At 31.6% G+C, this 16,923-nt stretch overlaps 1 protein-coding gene across 3 annotated transcripts in view; it reads left to right on the top strand.

Moving 5' to 3' along the window:
- The window catches only part of LOC123701293 (amphoterin-induced protein 1-like), a 119,610-nt gene that overhangs the window by 95,146 nt on the left and 7,541 nt on the right, over positions 1 to 16,923 (top strand). The gene's annotated exons all lie outside the window — the stretch shown is intronic.

The following is a 16,923-nucleotide window of genomic DNA, read 5'->3' as shown; positions in this document are numbered from 1 at the left end:
AAATGGACACAATTTTAAAATCAGTTCGGTATATCCGGAGCTTACCAAACTTATAATTTCATAAACATTACAATGTCTTCTTAATAATACGTTAAACATAATATAAGTACTATTATGTTCTGCTATAGGTACTATATTAATCCATACTAATATTATAAATGCGAAAGTAACTCTGTCTGTCTGTCTGTCTGTTACTCAATCACGCCTAAACTACTGAACCAATTTACATGAAATTTGGTATGGAGATATTTTGATACCCGAGAAAGGACATAGGCTACTTTTTATCCCGGGAAAATGACGCAATCCCGGAAATCCCACGGGAACGGGAACTATGCGGGTTTTTCTCTGACAACGCGGGCGAAGCCGCGGGCGGAAAGCTAGTTATAGATATATACATATTATAAGTAGGTAATTGAGTATTTGAATAAAAATTTTTTTTGTGCTAAATGGAAAGATTATATATTAGTTTTATAACAAAACTATTTTTTTTAATTTTTTTTTTGCAATAATTCAAAAGTTATTTCAAAATAAAAATTAGTCTTTGAATCCAGTACCGAAAACACACCGACAACTCCCGAAGCGTCACCCGGACGCGTGTGACGTCATAATGTTAGTTTTCACACATTGCAGTTGATAGAAAAACGTATACAACTAAAACATTTTGACGTCACATCTATGGTGACCAGTCATGTCGCGTTTATAGTCACGTGATTCTAATTTAAATTTCATCAATTTTTTATTGCTTATAATTAATAGAAAAAAATTTTTTTGGAGTTTTTAATAAGGTTAAAATAAGGTTAAAATAATAAGGTTTTAAAATACATAAAAAAATCAATAATTTTTTTTTAATTCAAATACTCAATTACTACCTATTATTTTATAGATATGTAAGAAAATAATGAAACTGCATATATTATTATAAAATATAATGTTTCAATTTATTCATTCATCACTAAAACATACGTGACGTGCTGAGTTTTTCGAAGTACACTGACTTTTTCTCCAAGTGTTGAACCGTACTCTGTATAAAGAAAATGTTAATTATTTTCTCGCTTAATTTACAAGGCGAGTTCACTTAGCATAACAAAACGGCAGTAATAACTGCTTAAAACTTGCATTCATTACATGACTTTTAACCTAATTTTAAGATCGGGGCAAGAATATAAAACGCTCGAGGATAAATATTGTATTAGTTGAAGCTGAGAAGCTTCTTTGAAGATCATTTAGCATAGCTGATGTGCATCTTAATAAATTATATTTTCTGTTTCAATGCCTTTTAGTTGGTTCAACTGAGTGGAAAGGTTCATTAATATTGTTATAGTTTGTTATTGTGTAGATTCAAATACGGTAAATACGCTAATTTATTTATTTATTCTTAAACAGAAATAAGCTATACTATAATTTACTATAAAAACACACGGCACATAGGGTCTAAAAGGCTGCCTTATTGCTCATAAGCAAACTCTTCCAGGCAACACTGATTGGTAAGGAATGCTTCTTATAATCGCTTATAATAAGTCATAAATGTTTTGATAGTAGCTTTTGAAGTATTGATAGATTTTTTTTAAATTTCTATAAATAAGCCTAACATTAAAACGACCTAAAATATATTACAGAAAAATGTATTAATCATCCGTAGTGAGTCAATCATACGTGAGTATGCCTTTTTATATGTGGATTGAAAATCCCAATCTAATTGGACTTAAAATTGGAATATTCCATTAATTGATGTTCACATAACTTCAAGTATAAATCAATTAAAACTTTTATCCATAAAGTGAAACGTAAGAGTCGTTAAGCACTTAATCTAGGTTAGAATTAAAGTTTGAAAGTTAAAAATTAGCTGGATCACGTTCACACCTCGTTGTATAAGAAATTTCCATTAAATGGCGACGTTATACATTTTAATTAGTAGATTAAAAATGAGAAGTTAAAGTACTCTCTTCAGATTTCACGATGGTTTCATTTAATCGCTGTTATTGTTCTTACCTTTCCTTACCAATATAAGAAGATAATCTTCTGCATTCGAAGTATGTTTAAAATGTTTATTTTAAGAAGTATTTTTCGAAGTCATTTAAAGCAGTTGTCAGTAAGACTTAACTCAGTTTTTGCTTCGAACAAGTTTTCTTCTGGATAAATTAACTGAACATTGTAGTTATTTAAAAGTTACATTATTCATATCTATTAATTATCTTTGCTTTATTTTTTCCTGTGGTTTTGTCACTCTGTCTCTATAAATAAAATATCTATGTCCTTCCCTAAGTTATTTCTAGCTATCCTTATAGGAAAATTCATTACGTCTGTCTGTAATAAAAGTCGTTTATCTTTTAAAGTTATCCTTTATTAAGTTGAACCTTGAATTAAAATCATTAACTTTCGTTTAAAATGAATTGTTATTTGTTTTACCTTAAATAGTTTTGTTCGTGATGCATATTATTGTTATTATTCATAAGTCATAATCTTTTAACCATAGAAATCAAATTAAATGTTTGTTTTTTTATATTTTAATTTGGAAGTGTGTTTGGAAAAAGCTTTAAAACTATTTAACTAACTGTCAATTTGTTAATTTTAACTGGAGTCATAAAACAGTGTAAATAAATCAAAATGTGAACCAGGTATGCAGGAATATGTAAGAGATGCTATCATCAAGTTGCACGGGACGTTGCAGGTGTCTATTAGCATCGTATAACATGCTACGATTTATGTGCGCCTGGTACCTGCGTCGAGAAATTTATACTTGTTTTACTAGCGTTATCCCACGGCTTCACTCGAGTTATAACTTTTTTGAAATTGGGGAAATATAGATTCATCATAGGAAATAATGGATAATAAACATATTGTACGATTGCGATTTTTTTTGTTAGTGCCTTTCAGAATCTAATCTACCAGGAGGAAATTATTATGATAGGAAGGTAGGTAATGAGCAGTTTAAATTTATAAATAGTGCATATTTGTTGACAGTTTTCCCAAATAAAATGAAAAAAATTGATTGTCTGTAAAGTCGGTTTACTGACGATAGTTGAACGTAACAACGATTGTGCTTCTTTGTCGCTCGTTCCGCGCTCTCGCTTGCACTTACATGGAACGCCTCAGAGCGAGGTAACGCCGCATGAGTCATATTTTTTCGTGCGTGCAGCCGGCTCTATCGAATTATAAGACGTTGTCACGTCAAAAAAAACTATAGGTAAGTAAAAGATAGGTACATAAATAAAAAGATCGCAACATAATATTTTTATCGTAACATTTAAAAGGTTCCTCCAAGGGAGTGTACAGGATTTGTAAGTCAAGTAATTGTCAGTGTAGATTTATGGGGGCTGGTCTCGGCCGGTGCGAGGCTAATTTACGACCAGGTATATTGTTGGCTTTTCCATTACCCAGGAGCTGTTGAAAGTCCTTTTATTTTTTAAACATACATGCACTATAAATGTATTATGCCAACACGTTGCGGATATACTAACTTGAACTTGTGGCGTCACTCGCGTGGTATCCGGGTAAATAGTAGCATATTAATCCATATCTACCTTTGCCAAATTCCATACAGATTCGATCAAAAAAAAGCTATTTTTTTAGACCGAGCAGCATCGCGCGGCAAATTACCTAATATAATAATTATTTAATGTGATTTGTAGACATAATATAATAATTTAAAATGTTGTTAGTTACATTTAAAAAAAATAATAAAATTATCAAATCCAACGCATTTATTGTGAGAGCCGACAGCTGTACGTTATCTAGTTATAAGTCTAGACTACGGTAATAACCGCTTTATTTAAGCTAGGTTGAATACGATTTCTTGTTGAACTAAATGTTTTATAATGATATACCTACCTTAGCATGAAAATTTTACTTTTTAAATTACTGACATTATAAATATCGTATTACATCTATATGATTTAAACGTTTATTTCAAAAATTATATGCAATTAATTTTAAAGAATATTTATAAGATTTTATTCGATTTTAATTATTTATTTAATACTAGCTTCCGCCCACGTTATGAAATCTACCAGCATGCCAAATTTCAACCCGATACGTCCAGTGGTTTGGGCTGTGCGTTGATAGATCACTATATCAGTCACCTTTGAGTTTTATATATATAGATTTCGTATAAAATCAAACACATAGAATAACCTCCAATAATACAAAATTGAACAAACATTTTTATATACCGAAAAATAAGACCAACCAAGCATTGTCATTACATAACGAAGCGTGGATTTGAATTCTAACAAATTCTAACAGCTTCCATCGAACATTCCAGAACATCCAATTGCTTACCTAAAATGGGCCTTCTTCACAATGGGCAGCTTTGGCCCAACAAATGATCGTCGATGTTTGCCGCCATTACGCTGAATATGAATACACCTACAATGCCAAGTCCTACACTATCATGATTGCCTCTATTCGCCCAACGCTACCCAATGTGAAGAGGGCCCATAAAAAGATTTATCACGTCAATTTGCCGTATATTGAGCTAAAATAAAACCATTTGGTAGCAAATGTCGAGCGTGACAGTACAATTCAAACATATTGTACTTTTAGCGGACTGTTTTATTACCCTCGGCCAGGGGAACAATGGCATTGTCGATTTTTCGCTGTGCTTTTAACATTTTAAATCTTTTTGCGGTTAGCTCTCTATCGTCACAATGGACACTTGGTTCAAGTCATTACGCGCAATGTTGCTGATGGTATGAATGTGTTTAATGTATGGAAAAAGCCTTGAAATTCAGCACTGTATATTTATAAAGATACTAGCTTTCCATCCGCGGCTTCGCCCGCGTTTTCAAAGAAAAACCCGCATAGTTAATAAGACCTATCCTATGTGTTTATCCAAGTTACCCTCTTATGTGTGCTTAATTTCATTGTAATCGGTTCAGCAGTATTTGCGTGAAAGAGTAACAAACACCCACATACACATACATCCATTCTCACAAACTTTCGCATTTATAATATTAGTAGGATAGGTATTCTAAGATAAAAATGCATATAATTGAGAACCTCCTTTTTAATCGGTTGTAAAGTACTAATCTATACTAATATTATAAAGCTGAAGAGTTTGTTTGTTTGAACGCGCTAATCTCGGGAACTACTGGTCCGCTTTGAAGAATTCTTTCGGTGTTAGATAGCCCATTTATCGAGGAAGGCTTATCATCTCGCGAAGACCAACAGGAGCTGCGGATAAAACCGCGGACAACAGCTAGTAATCATAAAAAATAGATAGATAGATAGATAATTCTTTATTGCACACACACAAGATTTACAATACACACAGAAAAGACAAATAGATGCAAGTATGTACAAATGGCGGCCTTATTGCTAGGCAGCGATCTCTTCCAGGCTACCATTAATATTAACAGGGAAACACATTTAAAGGAGGTGGGTGAGCAAAAATTATTGCGTTGGGAAAAATAAATTTTAAAAATAGATGGATGACTGATGTTTAAAGTTATTAACTGATTTAAAAATAGTCACGCAAATACAATATCTCGTTTAATCTGCGATTGTGATTTTAATGTTAGAAAGATAAGAGAAATTCACTGAAACCGAAATGAGATAAATGGAATTCATTCATTAGTAACAATTCATTGAGTTCACTTGTTCTATCGATTATATTTAAATCAGTTACTTAAATTAAATTAAATATTATCGTTTATGTTACCTAACATTTCAGTACCTATATAATGAAAGTAACATACTAGCCACTTAGCCCGGACCGACTCAGGATAATCAAAATAAAGTTGAATAACTATAACACGCTCTAAAAAGTACGAAGCAAGAAATTATCTCTGATAGAAATTTGTTTAAGTAGTATTGTGTAGTGAAGCTTCTTGTTATCGAAACAATCAAAGCCTTAGATATTATGTTTGATTGAGTAAATGAAAATTAATAAAAATAATTTAAACTATACTTACTACTTCAATATTTCATCTCTCTTGACAAAAAATAAATGGTTAAATAAAATGACGTAATCACGACTTCAGCTCAACTATGTTGTCTGCGTCAAAACTCCGTTTAAGACTAATATGTTTAATATTATTTCATAAAATTTAATAAGCGTAAAAATTTCATGGTTAAATGGGCGTGCTCGGTTCAAATGTTAGGTATTTTATTCTATGTGAAAACTAAGTACGTACCTATAAACGGAGTTTATATATTACTAGCTTACCGCCCGCGGCTTCGCCCGCTTTGTCTAAAACCTAATAAATTATATACTAAAACTTAACTCACTCTATCCATTAAAAAAAAATCGCATCAAAATCCATTGTGTAGTTTTAAAGATTTAAGCATTATGTCCCGATTTCCCTTTGTAAAAGACAGAGAAAGCGACTTTGTTTTATACTATGTAGTGATAGTGATAATTTGGTCCAAATTTAAATAAACGTTTCTGAAAAGTGTTTAGTTACAAAACACGGCTTCAATAACCCCCATATAACCAATAAAAAGCTCATTGAACAAGAAATGTAATTTGTCCAGTAGATGTCCTCAACGTCATACCCAGATCTTCGTTTCTTGAATAGAAATATGTAGATTTTATTCCTACTTATAGAACATTTTTCCAGAACCTAGCCCTTCAGGTCATCTTTCTCGCTTGTGACAGATGTTCTATTATGGTTCTATTTGAAAATATTATAAATTGTGTATGAAATATTGGTGAAAAAAGTATAAAAAGACGTGTGGCACTCGGGGACTGCCGCGGTAAAGCTATTGGATAGCATGCCTTCAAGCCACACCTCCGAGCCCGTCGGAGTGGGGAGCGTGAGGTTTTTTCGTTACGGAATTTCTCGATTCGGTCCCCGTTCTCAAGGCCCGCGATAGAAGCTATGCAATAGCTTAATAATATAACAGTTAGGACATATTTCATGTATTTACTGTAACAAGCTTTCTGCCCGAGGCTTCGCCTGCGTCGACAAAGAAGACAAACTATATTTGTAGCAAATTTTGATCCAATACGGTTCAATCAAAGGCGTGAAGGAAATACAGTCCGAGAGAAGGACAGACAGAGTTACTTTCGTATTTACAATATAAGTAGGGATTTCAATATTTTGACAAGATATTTGCCGATACGGTCACATTAATACGTTTTATGATGCAAAACATTAAAAAACGCACAGAAAAAGTTCATTAAAACATAATAAAAACCCCAAAACTATAAATAACATGCTCTTGTCATTAACAAACTCGTCTACAAAGAATCATCCATTTTCCATAATTGTCAAGGAAAATCTGAAAAGTTTGAAATTCCCTAATCGGTGTTTAAGAAAGTTTTTCTTTCCAAATCGCCGATTTAATACATCACTTAGTTTTTATAGGCAATAATGTAGATTCTTATGCGTCAATTTCGTAGTCTTTTTGTTATTGAATTTGAACGACGTATAAGTTCCTGAACGAGTATAATTTTTTATAGTCACTTCTTTTACTCAACAGCGAAGCCCTAGAGCATTATTGGTCCTAGCGTGATGATATAATAATTATAGCCTTCCTCGATAAATGGGCTATCTAAAACCGAAATAATTTTTAAATCGGACCAGTAGTTCCTGATATTAGCGCGTTCAAACAAACAAACAAACAAATTCTTCAGCTTTATAATATTAGGTATATAAAAGTGTAGATTGCGATTATTTTGCGATTACTTCCTACGATTAACAGTTAAATTACAGTATCCATAAGGTTTTTAAGCTTATAAAGGCCATTAAATATACTAGGTATGTGAATAATGACTATATTTATGGAAATGAAACGCACACAGCATACCCAATTAAATAGGAGTCGTTATTAACAGATTTTCATTTTAAAATGTGCCGTAAATTATTATCGTCAGCTCGTCCTGACCTGCAGTGTATAAAACTATAATTTTTTATCAAAAAGATTCCGGAACTCGGTGGAATTTAATAAAATCTTTTACAACGTGAAAATTAAATATTCCGCGTATAAATGAATCTGTTTAATTATTTATTTAATTAAAACATCGTGTCATCACATTACATGTCACTTAGTACTTTGGTGTTTTACACATGATAATTATAAATATTTACATGTTTAATGAAATGAGGAAAAAGTTACTTTAATCCATACTAATATTATAAATGCGAAAGTAACTATGTCAGTCTGTCTCTTACTCAATCACGCCTAAACTACTGAACCAATTTTCATGAAATTTGGTATGGGGATATTTTGATACCCGAGAAAGGACATAGGCTACTTTTTATCTCGGGAAAATGACGCATTCCCGGAAATCCCACGGGAACGGCAAGTATGCGGGTTATGAATGTTTTAGTAACATCATATTGAGGTTATTAGTTATCATTCATTTTCAAATTCAAACATAATATTATGAAAACTAATTCAGAAGCTCTTTTAAATAGTCATAATACATTGAAACTATTTAGAACCTGTATTATATAGTGACCTTTTCGATAATATGTTTTATTTTATTTTATTAGTTACTAGCTGTTACTACTAGATATTACTTTTTCTGTAATAATAGTTATCCTTATTGATTGTTGAATAAAAAATAAATAAGACATAACTTTACATTATTTAAAACTAGCTATGCGGCGAGTTTTTATCGTGGATAAGAGAAAGTATTTCTATTGCCATTTCTACTCAATTCAAATTCAACAAATTATATTTAGAAGCTAGCCCTCAATATGAGCATAATAAAAATGAATCGCCAAAATGTTGGTAAGCGCAAATCTCGAGCACAGCTGAACCGATTTTGATATTTTTAAATATATTCCTTGAAGTACGTAAACACGTACCACGGGCGGTCAGGCAGACGGCTAGTACTAAAATAAACAGTGCAAGCATACCTCGATTACTATATGTTGATATATTCATGCTAGACGCTAGACTTTCCTAAAATAATACAAATTTACATAAGGCGACATGTTATTTTACGTGCTACGGGACTTGCGAACACCCCGAGGTATTCCAGTTCGTCGCTTAATATTAAAATGCCTTTATTATGAGAAAATGGCGTAGTACTGTTTTTAATTTGATAGTTTTTTACGGTGTTGATAGTAATAGTTCAGGATACATCGCCCATTTTTGCAAGTGACTACTATCAAGCTGATTTTCCGTTTGTAGCTTTATTTTGATGAGACACCGAATAATTGCGTAATAAATATTTGAGAACCATCAAATCAAAAATTTTTATCCTTGTTATCTCTGTTAGCTACCACAATCGAGACTTTCGTACACGAAATTATTGGGCGTCTCATCAAAATAAAGCTACAAACGGAAAATTAGCTTGATAGTAGTCACTTGCAAAAATGGGCGATGTATCCTGAACTATAATAATATGTAAATTAAGAGTTTATAAAATTAAACTTTATAAAAATTTAAATTGTCTTGGGGCTTAATAAAGCACTTAATAATAACAAATAAAGGTCAAAATAAAACAAACGAAACATAAAAAAAAAATTTTAATAATATCGTCTTAGAGATGCAAAATAGAAAACTTCGTTTTGGGTAATTTGAGAAGCTTTTCTATTGTTCAAAAATGTTTACTTTATAAATCATTTTAATACTGTTAATCTTAAAATTAAATGATAAAAACATCCTATATTGTGTTACTTTAAAAATATGAATGTTTATTTTTTATATCACGAATCACCTACCTACCCTTTGAGATACCTATAACCAAAAGAGTAGAATAAATTCGATTGCTTTCGCGGGATCACGGGTGGCCGAGAGTTCAGGCGTTGCTCCGGTATGGCGAAAAGACGCGGGTTCGAATCCCACCTCCGAATCAAATTTTTATACACCTAAACAAAATTTAAATACTAAAGTTATTCATATACAAATATATAAATCCTTTACGATCGTTTAGAACTTTATATCTTCTCTGAACCATAAAATAATGGTGTTTTATGACAAATATATTCACGCGGTCGTACCACGCCACGTCTTGATATTTATTCATAGGTCATTGAACCTTACCTATTGTAAGACCTATAATAAATAAGCATGGAGGTGGTGCTGAACTCAATAAATCGAGGTGTTTTTTATTGTTGTTAACCTTTGTTTAGGTTATTTTTATCTTAATACAAGAAGAACTGCTCAAACGCTTTTTATGAAATTTGGAACACACAAAGAACCCTCTATGTGTGTGCAAATTGGTTTTTGAACTTGGATTAACACATAACGCAATAGTATTATTCTATTCCCACGAGAACGGAAAATATGCGGAGTTTCCTTTGACTACGCAGGTGAAGCTGCGGACGAAAAGCTAGTTGAAAATAAACAATGGAATAAGGTTATGATTATTGGCTTCAATCCTTATTCAAGTCCACGTTAATTCTGTCAGTTGCTAAAAAATAAACACGCTATCACATTCCCTGTTATTGCGTTATAAATATTTCAATGAATGTCACGCGAAATCCTCCGAAAACGAGGTTTGTTCTGAAAAATGTTCTCGGAAATAGCGGGGCTTTTGGGATTTTATTCTTATGGGGAAATAGTTTGGACTTTGGAACTCAAATAGGTATGCCTCATTATTGCATATACTGTTTTACTTATTAGGTAGGTGTGTGAATGGCAAAATTTGTTTCTTAACAAAAAAGACCAATAAAATATAAAAAATATGTGATAAAAAATATGTGATGATATGGCATGCATTGTATAATTTTATTTTTTGTAAGTATTGAAGTCATGGCAAAGCAAACTACACAGAAATAACAGCAAAATAAAAATTTGAAGATTCAAAAAAATAGTCTAGCGAAGCTAGGTTGCAAATTATTTATACAATTTATTTGTTATCGTAGAAGTAGTAAGAATTGCAGATACCATTTCAAAGCCACAAGTGCATTTTAATGAAGAAAGCATACTTGATTTTTGCTTCGTTTCTTTAGATTTCAGAATTGCCTCAACCTCAACAATACATAAATAGTCAATTTTTGTTTATACCTCGATTCAAGAAAAAACATGATTTGGTTAAATTATTATACATATTAATATTATATTATACAAAAATACGGATTTCCATGAACCAACGTTTTCGGGGACATGTGACATCTGCAAAGGCTGAACTGGATTATAAATAAATAAATAAATAAATAAAATCTTTATTTTGCTTTAAACATGGTATTCAATGGTGATACAATTATATTAATAAAGCACAAACATGTTCAGCCAATACAAGCATGCAAAAATAATTAGGTACCATAAGGGAGTTAATGGTCTGTTCGGGTTGAACTTTCCATGAACTCCTTTATGGTATAGAAGTTTTTTTCATTGAGCCAAATAAGAAGATGTTTTCTAAATTTATAATCATTACACATCTTTAAGTTATTTGGCAGATGATTGAATATTTTAACGGCCATCCCCACGCAACTTTCCCTGTATTTGACGATACGAGGGTTCTCTCGTAAAATTAATTTATTCGGATCCCTTCGTGATCTCGAGTTTAGTTGAGAGGATGTTTTAAACAAACTGCTATTTCTAAAAACAAACATACACAGTTCAAAAATATATAAACAAGGTAGGGGTAATAAACCAAGCTTTTTAAATAAGGGTCGACATGATTCAGTGGGTGCTATTCCACAGATGGCTCTCATGCATCGTTTTTGCGCAATGAATGCCCTATCCCTAGCAGTACTGTTACCCCATAATACTAATCCATAGCGAAGGTGTGATTCTACGTAGGCACGGTATGCTGTCACGGCAGTCTCTAAATTTGTGGTAACTTTAACCCGTCTAAGCGCGTAAACGAATCTATTAATTTTATTACATACATCACCTACATGAGCCTTCCAGTCCAAATTATCATCTATTGTAATACCTAAATATTTAATATTTTGTAATGCGTCAATTTTGTTTATGTCTAAAGTAATGTTAAATTTTTTATTGGAAGATTTATTAAATTGTATGAATTTTGATTTTTTAAGGTTAATAAATAAATTTTTATTTTCAAGCCATCGTATCATTTTGTCAATTGTGGAATTAATGTCAATTTCATGATCTTTAATAGTGCAATTAATTTTATTAGATGTCACAATAATTGAGATGTCATCTGCAAATAGTATACATTTATGTTTTATAATATTAAAAATGTCATTAATGTATAACAAAAATAAAATTGGTCCCAAGACGCTTCCTTGTGGTACTCCATATTTAGTTACTCTTTCTCTAGATGTATATGATGTTATTTCATTATTTTTGTCAATTTTACTAATTCTAACACATTGTTTCCGATCTTTTATATAGGATGATAGCCACTGGAGGGTTAATCCTCTTATTCCTAATCTGTCAAGTTTTTCTAATAGTAAGTGATGTGATACACAATCGAATGCTTTTGATAAGTCAAAAAACAAGCATGTTGTCAGAAAATTGTTATTGATTCCAGTTAATATTTCTTGTATCAGTGAAAAAGTGGCTAGAGTAGTCGATTTCTTTTTTTGGAATCCGTATTGATCCTTGTTAATTATTTTACATTTATCGCAAAAATTTCTGATTCTTTTGAGCATACACTTCTCAAATACTTTAGATAGAATAGGTATAAGTGTTATAGGGCGATAATTCGAAATTTCTTCTTTATTTTCTTTTTTGAAAAGAGGTTTTACAATCGACTTTTTTAGTTTTTCTGGAAACGTTCCTGTTCCAAATGATAAATTAATAAGGTATGTTAGAACTGAAACTATTTCATTTACACACTCTTTTATTATTTTAGTATTTATGTCATCGTAACCTTCAGCATTAGTAGCGTTTAATGATAAAATTTCAAATTTGACTTCATTTTCTGACATAGGCATTAGAAACATCGTCGTAGGATTTATACTATCATCAGATAAAGCCTGTTTTATGTGTTCATTGTCTGGTGTCATATTATCAATAGATTCGATATAATAATTATTGAAAGGCGGCTATATCTACCGGATTCGTCAAAATACTGTTACCAACCTTTATGCTACTTATATCTTGTTTATCATTCATATAATTAAATTCGTTTTTAATAACCTTCCACGTCGCCATACATTTATTTTTACTATTATTTATGTATTTGATATTTGCAATTTTTTTAGATTTAAATATACATTTTTTTAATATATTAGAATACGAAGTATAGGTGTATTTATTAAATGAATTTTTATTTTTATAATAACAAAATCGTAGGTGACGTTTTGTATTACAACTTATTTTGAGTCCCTGACTTATCCATTTTTGTTTATATTTATTTGTTTTTAGTTTGATACGAATTGTAGGGAAGCAAAGATAATAAAAAAGACAAAACAAATCATGGAATTCGTTAAATGCTGTATTAGGATCATTTTCACTGTATATTTCAGACCATGTAAGCTTTCCTATGCAATTTTGAAACTTTCGAATGTAATCTAGGTCATAATCTCTTTTGTAAATGAAACATGAATTACCTTTATCTACTCTACTTTTAACATTGAAGCTTAACATTTGTGCAGTATCGTGGTCTGATAAATGTAGTGGCAATACTGACGCAGTCGCTTCGGGTAGGTCACTTAGTATATGATCAATACAGGAGCTCTTACGCGTAGGAACGTCTATATGAATTTTTAAGTTGTAATTTTGACATAACTCGATCAATTTGTTTGTTATTAAGCCTTTTTTAAATGTATTTATATTAATATCACCTGCTATAATTGTGTGGTATCTAGAGTTATATTTTTTATTTAGGTCGTAGAGTACACATTCTAGTTTTTTTAAAAAGATATTAGGATCACAGGAGGGTGTTCTATATACGCACAATATTATTAATCTATTTAAAATTACCTCTATGCCGCAGATTTCTAGGATGTTCTTTGTTGCGTGATGTTTTAGCAAAGGCAGTAGGTCTAGAGTTAACAATCCTTGTTTTGCCAATATACATGTACCTCCTCTTTGTTGATCTCTGCAGAAGCTAGCCGAATTCACATAGCCATGAATTTTTAAATAATTTTCATAACCCTGTTTTATAAAAGTCTCTGACAAGCATATTATATCGGGCTCATTGTGCATTTCATGTAATTCTTGTAATGTGAGTTCGAATATTTCTTTTTTTGATAAAAGACTTGCAATATTTTGGTGAAGCAATTTAAAATTATAATTATATGCTGGTAAGGAATTTTTAATAGGGCCGAAAAAACAAATAATTTTTTTTTGTATTACTTGACGTTCTTGTGTTAGTAACTGTTGATACAGAATCATGAGCTGTGTCGATTATAGAACTATTATCTAATTGTATTGTTCTATTTTCTTTCAATAGGGATGATTCATAATTTAATATGCTAGAGCTTGGTTTATTACGTCCTAATCTATTTTTTAATATATCAAAACTAAGATACTTCTCTTTATAGTCAAAATAGTCGATACAATAGTTTATGGTTTTACATAAATTACTTAATTTATAATAGTACTCACTACCACTTAAAAATGTACAGTTTTTATATTTCTTACAAAGGTTTTCCATGTCATTATTTAATCTATTAACATTTAAATAATTATTTTGCAAGACATTTAATACAATTACTTGATTAGAATTAAATTTGTCCAAAATATATTTTAAGTAGTACAAGACAGATTTATAATAACGGTCATTTTCACCTAAACATAATATAAGCTTATCATGTATCTTTAAATTTATTTTATGACACTCTCTCATTATCTGCATACTTGAGGAGTGTGGGCGTGTTTCACCTCTAACCGAATATTTCTCGTATGTGGTTGAATATCTTGACCGCAAAATTGCAGAAGCAAGTCCAACACATTGTTGTGTTCCACATATCCATATTTTTGCCCCCTCTTCATCATTCTGCAATTTAAGGTTATGTTCCAGCATCCCTGAAGCCATTTCGGGTTGTATATGTTTCGTAATTGACTTAATTTTCCCCTTCATCTTTATGATGTCCTCATTAGCAGATTGCAGTTGTTGTTGCAATTGGCTAATGCTTTTTTCTAGGCGCAAAATTTTTGTATTATTGCTGTCGAGGGTGGTAGATAATGGCGACCCATGATGTTTGGAGAATTCCGTCAGACAAGATAGCGAAACTCGCCTGCCTTCTGTTCTATCAGAGTTTGCATTTTTCTTATTTTCCACAGGTGGTAAATTTAGAGACTTTATAAAATTCATTTCTGTCATTAATTTTTTGTTTTGAGTGTGTAGGTCCTTGTTTTCATTTACAGTATTTTTAAACAAGTTTTGTATATGATTAAGTTCATTTCTCAGTTCTGCAATGGTTTGTCTCATTTCTTGAAGGGATGCGGCTTCAGAAGTCGATTTAATTAACGAAGAGTTAACAATATTTTCGGCAGACTGACAAGGCGACATAAAGCTATCCTCAGATATATCATTTTCGCGGAACATGCTAGAATCTGATTCTTGAGTTACGCATGAGTTCTGGTAGGTGGAGCAGAGATCTTCAATGCTTGAACTGTTTTTACTTTGCGTTCTATTTTTCCGGCGTATGGTAATATATGATAATTCAGGTGATTTTTGAGGCGCTTCTTCTCCCATAAAACGATGAATACTCTCAGGACAGCCCGTTGTAATCTTATCCATTTCAATAACAAAGATGAACAGTAATAAATACTGCTAAATAAATAATAATGTATTGAATGAATTCCGAGCCAAAAAGTAATAGGTAGTTATTGTAATTTAATACTGCCGACTTCGAATAATGCAAATCTAAATGTTGGTGCGAAGAACGGCGTAAGCGCCGTGCAGATGGTGTCGCTTACGCGTTTTTATGAGTCGCTCCTTACGACATGCAGGATTAATGATTTTGTCAAGTTTTATTAACGTTATCGCTTTAAAATCACTTGTAAAATTGTTCAAATCGTGAAAAGCACAACACAATTATGTCACAGTTTGCTTGCTTTATGTTATAGGCAAAAACACTTTGGATAAATTCACTTTTTACACGTAAATAGCAATAAAAATCGTAAGAGTATTAACAAAAGATGTTCACTCTGTAGGGTACCGTCCGTTGAATTTCGTAATCCCTCACATGAGATCAGCTCTCCCTGCAGTAGAGACAAAATTACATTAATATTTTGAAGGAACATAAGAAAATATGTATCAAAATAAACGCGAAAGTAAGATTAAAACAAAATTCCAACACAGTCCATATTCCGATTTTATCCAGAAAAACTCATTATAAAATAACAGTTAAAGTAAATAACATCAATATTTTTATTGTAATTGTATCATACAAAATAAGTGTCAAATTAAACGTTCATAGAATTATATTTAAAACCAAATTCCAAAAAAAGTTAAGTACCTATTTCCAATTCCTACTAATATTATAAATGCGAAAGATTGTGGGGATGTGTGTGTGTGTTTGTTACTCTTTCACGCAAATACTACTGAACCGATTACAATGAAATTTAGCACACATATAGAGGGTAACTTGGATTAACACATAGGATAGGTATCATCTCTTAAATCCCACGGGAACCGGGAACTATGCGGGTTTTTTCTTTCAAAACGCGGGCGTAGCCGCGGGCGGAAAGCTAGTATAATATATATCCTAAAACTATTGTATAACATTTTAAGGTAAATTATATTACTAGCTTACCGCCCGCGGCTTCGCCCGCTTTGTCTAAAACCTAATAAATTATATACTAAAACCTTCCTCTTGAATTACTCTATCTATTAAAAAAAACCGCATCAAAATTCGTTGCGTAGTTAGAAAGATTTAAGCATACAAAGGGATATAAGGACAGAGAAAGCGACTTTGTTTTATACTATGTATTGATATCCAGGAAAACTATGCTATAACACTATAAAATACCTGCTTTGTTATTTAAATAATATTACGTTATGTTAACTTTTTCAAACCACTTACCTGGATGATCCTTTCTCTACGGAATACTCGTGTTTTAGTTTCCTTATTATACTATACAGGGACAAAATTCTGGCGTAGTTGAGAAATATTGTACGTTAAACTGTATTAAACTATAATTCTCGTGTAT

The sequence above is a fragment of the Colias croceus genome, chromosome 21, assembly GCF_905220415.1.
Source record: "Colias croceus chromosome 21, ilColCroc2.1".
NCBI classification, from domain to species: Eukaryota; Metazoa; Arthropoda; class Insecta; order Lepidoptera; family Pieridae; genus Colias; species Colias croceus.
Note: the sequence above shows the minus strand (reverse complement) of the source record. Positions and strands in the feature narration are given on the sequence as shown.